General features: G+C 36.8%; 1 protein-coding gene across 1 annotated transcript in view; it reads right to left on the bottom strand.

Annotated features, from left to right (window-relative positions):
- The window catches only part of LOC106523022 (membrane-associated guanylate kinase, WW and PDZ domain-containing protein 1), a gene marked incomplete at its 3' end in the record, with an annotated part of 74,865 nt that overhangs the window by 33,118 nt on the left and 34,748 nt on the right, over positions 1-6,999 (bottom strand).

Consider the following 6,999-nt stretch of genomic DNA (forward strand, 5'->3'; position numbering starts at 1 on the left):
GAGAGAGAGAGAGAGAGAGAGAGAGAGAGAGAGAGAGAGAGAGAGACAATCTTTTTGAGTCTGTCACATTGTTCTATGAGTCAAAATTATATTTTAGTAAATACAATAAAATCAACTCAGTTTTGCCTTAAATCCACATAAGCAAAATCAGGGTTTGTTGCGAAGGACAAAAGAAGACAGAAAATTTATATTTAATCCATCCATCCATCCATCCATCCATCCATCCATCCATCCATCCATCCATCCATCCATCCATCTATTTCCTTATGCTTAACTGTGTCTGTGGTCAGGTCAAAAGGCAAAAGTTCAAGATGGGAAACCTAAACATCCCTCTCCCCAGGGGAACATATTGGCATCTCTATCCAAAGAGAGTGTTTCCAGTGTTCCTCCAGTAAGTTCTGGGTCTGACCCAAGAACATCCTGGTGGGGCAGGCCAAAAAGAAATTCCAGAGTGAGGTACCCAGGGGGTACCTAACCACCTCAGCAGACCGGTATCAGGTATCGGGTCCGATAACAGCATTTTACAAGTACTTGTACTCATTCAAAATGCCTCGATACACTGAACCGGTTCCTTTTTTTGGCGTGGGTGTTCACATTTCAAATTCAACTTCCAGACTGACGTCGATGTGACGCGCATGCGCTGTTTACAGGATTAAACAGCAGGTTGCTACAGTGAATGCTACTTCTTAGCTTTTTGATTGTGAAGTAGTTTTTCAATCAGAACCAGTAAAATAATTATCTGACGTGCTTGTTTACGTTTAGTTCACCTCCCTGTGGTCGACCGCTTCGATGAAGCGTGTGTTTTATGGAACAAGAGCGTCGCACCGTCACATGCCATTTGCTGTTTACAGGAGGAAATGTGTTGCTAAGGTGGATGCTGTTGTTAGCTTTGTCTGAAGTTGTTGTTCAATTGGAACTGGTAAAATAATTACCTTACATGCTTGTTTCATTGTATGTTTTAATCTCCCTGGTCGGCTGCTCCAGCAAAGCTTGCATTTTATAAAACGTGAGCGAGGTGACGTGCTTCAAGTAAAGCTAACGCAGATATCGATCTACTTTAGTTTCGACACGATCCGACACCGCTACTTTCAGACGTGACTGTGATTTCTCCGTCATCAAGGAGATGGAAAATTTAAATACAAAGATGGAGCAACTGGACTTCTGTTCTGTAGTTGAGGACAAGTGGCATTATGGCGATGAGCTGGAAGCGATCCAAAAAGTATTTATGCAAAACTTTAGTTTCGGCATGGTCCAACACTGTTCCTATCAGATGTGTCTGTGAATACTCAGTCATCCAGGAGATGGATGACTGTTCTGTAGCTGAAGACGAGTGGTGTTACAAGATTTAAACTGCATGACTCGAGGTTAGTATCATTATTACTTGGAACAATCTGTAAATCAAGTGGTTCTCAGTCCTGGTCCTTGAGGACCACCAGTGGTGGGCAGCGCTAATCCAAAAATTAGCTCTGCAATTTCTAAAGCACTTATGAAAATATTTAGGTCCGCAACTTCAAAAGCGCTCATGCCATAGAAAAACTAGCGGAAGCTAATTTTAAAGCACAAGTTCAATTTGACACTTATTAGCTGGCAACAATTCACTTATAATATATGCACAACACTGCCCACTAGTAGTGCATGAACTCTTTTACAACTTAATTCTACAACCGTCGATTGCTGGGGATGTGATTTCCTGAAACAGACCTTTAGCTCCTGGTGTAAAAATTAAAAGTTGTTGAGGATTGCTAGTTCGGCTGCTTCTTTGTCTTTTTCTTTTGTTTGTTGTAGATTTTTTATTAAAGAAGCATCAATAAAGTAATTTTAAAACTGTTTATTGGAAAACTGAAGCGACGCATTCTGGGTAAATGACAGATCTGATTTGTGACGGGAAACTAACGCATGAAACTATCTTCCCTTCAAAATAAGAGTTTGGATTTTGAAAATCTCCATATAGTTGCTCCAGTTGACCACTGTCTTCATCAGCATAACATTTTTAAATCATTTCTGAGTCTCTAACCTCCATTGGCCGATTGCTTCGACCAATTACGTCAAGTATTGAGCTCCAGAGTTTAAACTTTTTTTTAAAAAAAGGAGCTCCGATTGTAAAGTAAAATGAATCAATACATACAAAATTTTAGTATGGATTACAAACATTTACTGTTTTTGCTAGTGCCTTCCTGCTACGTAAGCAGACACAAAGCATTGTGGGAAATCAGAACCGTGACCGAAAGCAACAGTCAGCAAGGAAGTATACTTTTCCAATAAGTGTGTTGATCTGGGGTGCTGTTGGACAGATCATGTGTGTTGTGATTCATTGACAGCCATACCTTCCACTGTTCAAGATAATGATGACTGGTAGATAATTACTGTAGTTATTAGCGGTACTGCATTTTAATTTTAGAAAGTGCAAATCTGCTTATGAATTATAAAAATGAGTAAAAGCACAAGTAAAAGCAAATTACCTTTTATCATTCTTTTAAACAAATTAATTGAGCCAGCATTTTTATAATCACTTTCCAGATTATTCCACCATCTTATTCCTTGGACTGAAGTACATCTGTTCTTCAAATTTGTTCAAATTTTAGGTTTTACAAACATCTCTAGTACCTTAATATTATAATAACTAAGAAAGTTATAACTCAGTAAGTACTGGTATCGGTACTCGGTATCGGCGGGTACCCATTGTGAAGAAATTGTACTTGTACTCTGTTTAAGAAAAACTGGTATTGTTGCATCGCTAATTATAGGTGACGGTTATAACTAGCATTAGTTAATATTATCATAAATGCAATCGTGATTAATTGTCACATGTAACTGATAGTGATTAATTTGATGATTAATAGATGACAACTGAACTTATATCATCCAATGTTGTGGCCTTGGTCTTCGTTTTCTGACTTTCTTTGCACTTTGGTTTAAGTCTGTGTTTCAGGTGATTAAACAAGTCTGTAGGGTTAGGGTTAGCTGCTCCACTGAGCCTTCCACCATTGAGCCCACAAATGCACCTGATAGTGATAGTATCTACACATAAATGCATCATCAAATGACACTAATTGCATTAATTGAAAAAGTGGAAAATATTAATTGCTGACAGATTTGCTAACATTTAAATGCACATGATACGATTTTGCCCAACATTGGTTGAAACACAGCTGGAGCAGTTACTCAAGAGCCTCACCTATCAGCTTAGCTCCATGATGGACTGGTACAAAATCCTCATTACTGCAGGCAGTTTGAATAAATATTTATTTTGAAATGAAATAAACTTGAAACTCTTAAAATCTGACAGCCAAACAGAGTAGTCAGTAATGAGTCACCAACACATGTGTGGAAAAGTCTTGATTTTGAGATGCATTGTGATGCAGCAACCCATTCTCACTCCCATGTCGTCACATATTGACGCTTTTCCAAGGTTCCCTCTACGTCCGATTTTGACGCGCCGGGTACCCCCGTCACGTCAGTTACTGACGAGATGGGGCGAAATCTGTTGTCATATTTTCAGAAAGTGTAGAAAATGCGCAAAAACTACCGTTCCAAAGCCTGACATTACCTTTGTTCACTTTAGACATCCTGTCCCTGACCCTAGTACCTAAAATTAACCATTTTTAGAAAATGTAGGAAATTCACGTAAACATGTTCCAAAGCCTGAAATTACCTAATATTCACCATGGACATCCTACCCCTGATCCCAGTACCTAAACTTAACCATTAATCCTGATCCCTCATGTTAACCTCAGACCCCCGACCCAAAGACCCCTGGTGGCGCAACCCGGAAAAGCCGCGGGCAGCAAGGACTGACGCGAGGGGGTCACCTGATGCGTCAAAATAAGACGCAGAGGGAACTTTGGAAAAGCGTCAATATGTGACGAGTCGGGAGTGAGAATGTGTTAGATGCAGACATAAACAACTCAAATTGATGTAGTGAGAGAATGCAGTCAGGAGTTTGTAGCCCACACCAAATAATGGCATACACTTGCTGTTTGTTCATTTTCTAGCTTTAGATCAACAAAGTTCACCTGTAATAAAATGCTCAAGAAGGACAAAAGTTGAGACATAATTTTTTTTTTCTTTGAGTTAACTTTCTTTTGAAAAATCAAACAGTATAATTCAAAGTCTTATTTTGTGAAACAAGCATTTGCATTCTTGGTACAAATCGGTTTGATTGGCTGACAGTCAGAGTCTGAAAGCCAGAACATGTTGACAGAACAAGTAAAGTATTAACTTTTTCATGGGAATGTAAAACAATTGAGAATATTGTCTCAGTTTGCCATTATAGTTTGGAGTTATTCAGGAGTTATTTTGGAGTTATTCATTATTAAGGCTGTATTTAAAAACTTTAAAGCCTCTAAAGTTGTAATATGAAAAGAAAATCAGGATATTGATCTGTAATTTAATGTTAATTAAATTTCATATTTATAGAAAACTGATCTTTGAAGGTAAGTTCTTTTTTTGTTTTATATCATGTTATAATGTCATTCCCTCAATAAACGTTATCGTAAAAATAACTAATTGTATCAGCCTAGAGATGTGTATGTTTATATGTTTTATAGGTACTGCACATAATAATGAATCAAAACAATTTGCATAATTGTAATAATTACAATTTAATAAAACATCATTACTCTTCATGTATTGTGTTATTTTGCTGGTATCCTGGATGGGTGTTTTAGGTTGAATGTGAGCGATGGTGTCATCAGTCAGTACAGGACAGTGAGGGGAAACTGGTGAAGAAGTTTGTAATCAGTTAGCAGAGGAAAAATCTTTTTTTTTTCATCACATGCCCCTTTGTGAATATGCTGCATGTAAAAACTTATTAAAGGAAGCAAAGAAAAGACATTTCTGAAAAAAAAAAGATGTCTGTTCGAGAGTGCACAATATTTGTGTCTCGTATACTTTCGAGTTACACATAAACATGACTTTGATCCTGGATAGCACAAATTTCTAAGAAGTTAGATTTAAACACTTGTAATTTAAGAGATGTATTTTTTAGATTTTTTACTCATTTAATTTCTCTGTTCTTTAAAGCATTGTCAACTCTGGTGGTTTGTATAAATAAGTCTTTCTGAAATAACATTTAGAGCTGTTGTTTTTATGTTCAACTTCAACATTAACATCACCATTTGTCCTCTACACGCAAAAGCCTCTCCCTCGTGGTTTAACCTTTGACTGGAATGTTTATCACATATTCAGGCAGGATTCTATTTTCAATATATCAGGACATCATAATCCCAGACAGGGCATCCGGGGGATGCTCAGAAAGGCGGATTTAACGGTCACATGGCTGAGTGAAAAAGAGGCACTGAGATTGAGAGTGGAAAAGCCTAGATCAAGAGAGAAAAAAGAGATAATATATTTGTCTACAAGCTACATTTTCTTAAGATGCTGTCTAAAACAAACGTGCGCAAACCCACAAGCAAATCCTATTCCACAAAAACAGGAGGGAGTGGTGTTTGATAGAATCGTGGATCGGTTTATTTTGCTGGTTGGATCATGTCAAAGACAACTTCTCAGTGGTGGAAACACTTAAATCCACATTGTTAAATGCTCATTATGTGCTGATTGTTTGGATCATTTAAATTCTTAGAAACAATCATACAGAAATTTCTCACTTCTAAGAGACATCTTGATGCACATATGCAAAAAGACCTATCAAATACAAGAAGTTTATATCTAATTATAGAGAATTGCCTTTTTTTCAGCCATTAAGACTAAAAGTTTGAGCTCCAAACTTTGTTTTACAAACACAGATGAAGTTACATTTTAAATCCAAACTAAAATCAGGTAAAGAGCTCAGTGTGTAAAGATTCTCAACTGTCTCTTTGCAGTTCCAAGGAGAAATGGGAAGTGCTCTGCATTCTTTTGATCTTTAAGTCCAACAAAGGATAAATTGTGCTCAACAAACAGGGTCATATAAGAGAACAATGGGCCTTTTGTACTTCAACTTTGTCACATTACTTAACATCAGAAAGTCAAGATCAGAATAAAATTGGCATTTCTGACCAATGCTTAGTTCAAAACACTACAATCCAGTTATGACTTAGTGAAAAGAGGATTCTGACCTGCAATTCACTAATGAACATTATGAACATTGAAGAAGAGTTGAAAGTGTACTGTTTATTCTCTATAATGATTCATTAGAGTTGGTTAGACGCAACATACCCCAAAATACACTGAATCAAACCAGTGGTTTGTGGCCTTCAGTGATGTCTGATTTACACAGCCACACAATAATTTGATTGCCATTGAGATGCATCTAGTTTCTATTGTAGTCAATAAATAATTTGAAAGGTAACTAGTATATGTTGTAGACCAAGACTAACTAGATCAGTGTTCCCCAAAGTTGGGGTAGGGACCCACAGTGGGGTCCTGGAACATCAAGGTGGGGTCCTGGAAATATTTTCTGAATTAATTACACTAAAAAATGACAACTTACAACATTTTTTGCCTTTGTTGTTACAAATTAATAACATTAGTGTACTTAAAATGGACAAAAATAGCGTAATAAATAATGTTACTATGCTTGTTTATTTGACGTGAAAACAATGTTCATCAGCCATCAACAGCTGGGGGCACAGGTCACCTTTTGTAGGTCAAAACTTTAAAGCTTTGGGAACCACTGATCTAAATTATTATAAATAATTCTAAATAACCAGATATTATGGTGCTGAATTTAAATTGTGTCAACTAATAGAAACACAGCTACTAAAAGCCCTAACTTTAAATCATACAAAGAGTAGAAAAAAATAAGAAAAATATGCACTAATAAATAATTTGAAAAAAATAAACACTAAATTGGCAGTAACTGTCGCCTATTTTAAAAAACTTCATGCTAACAGTGTTTTATTTTTGATAGTTTTACTTTTTAACACCTAGTTTTCTAAAATATTTTAACTGCAAAAATACCACTGCCTGACCCTATTCCAATCAAACTGAAATCACACACTCGCACACACACACACACACACCCACACACATACACCCACACACACACACACCCACACA

The sequence above is a fragment of the Austrofundulus limnaeus genome, unplaced genomic scaffold, assembly GCF_001266775.1.
Source record: "Austrofundulus limnaeus strain Quisiro unplaced genomic scaffold, Austrofundulus_limnaeus-1.0 Scaffold3, whole genome shotgun sequence".
In the NCBI taxonomy this organism is placed as follows: Eukaryota; Metazoa; Chordata; class Actinopteri; order Cyprinodontiformes; family Rivulidae; genus Austrofundulus; species Austrofundulus limnaeus.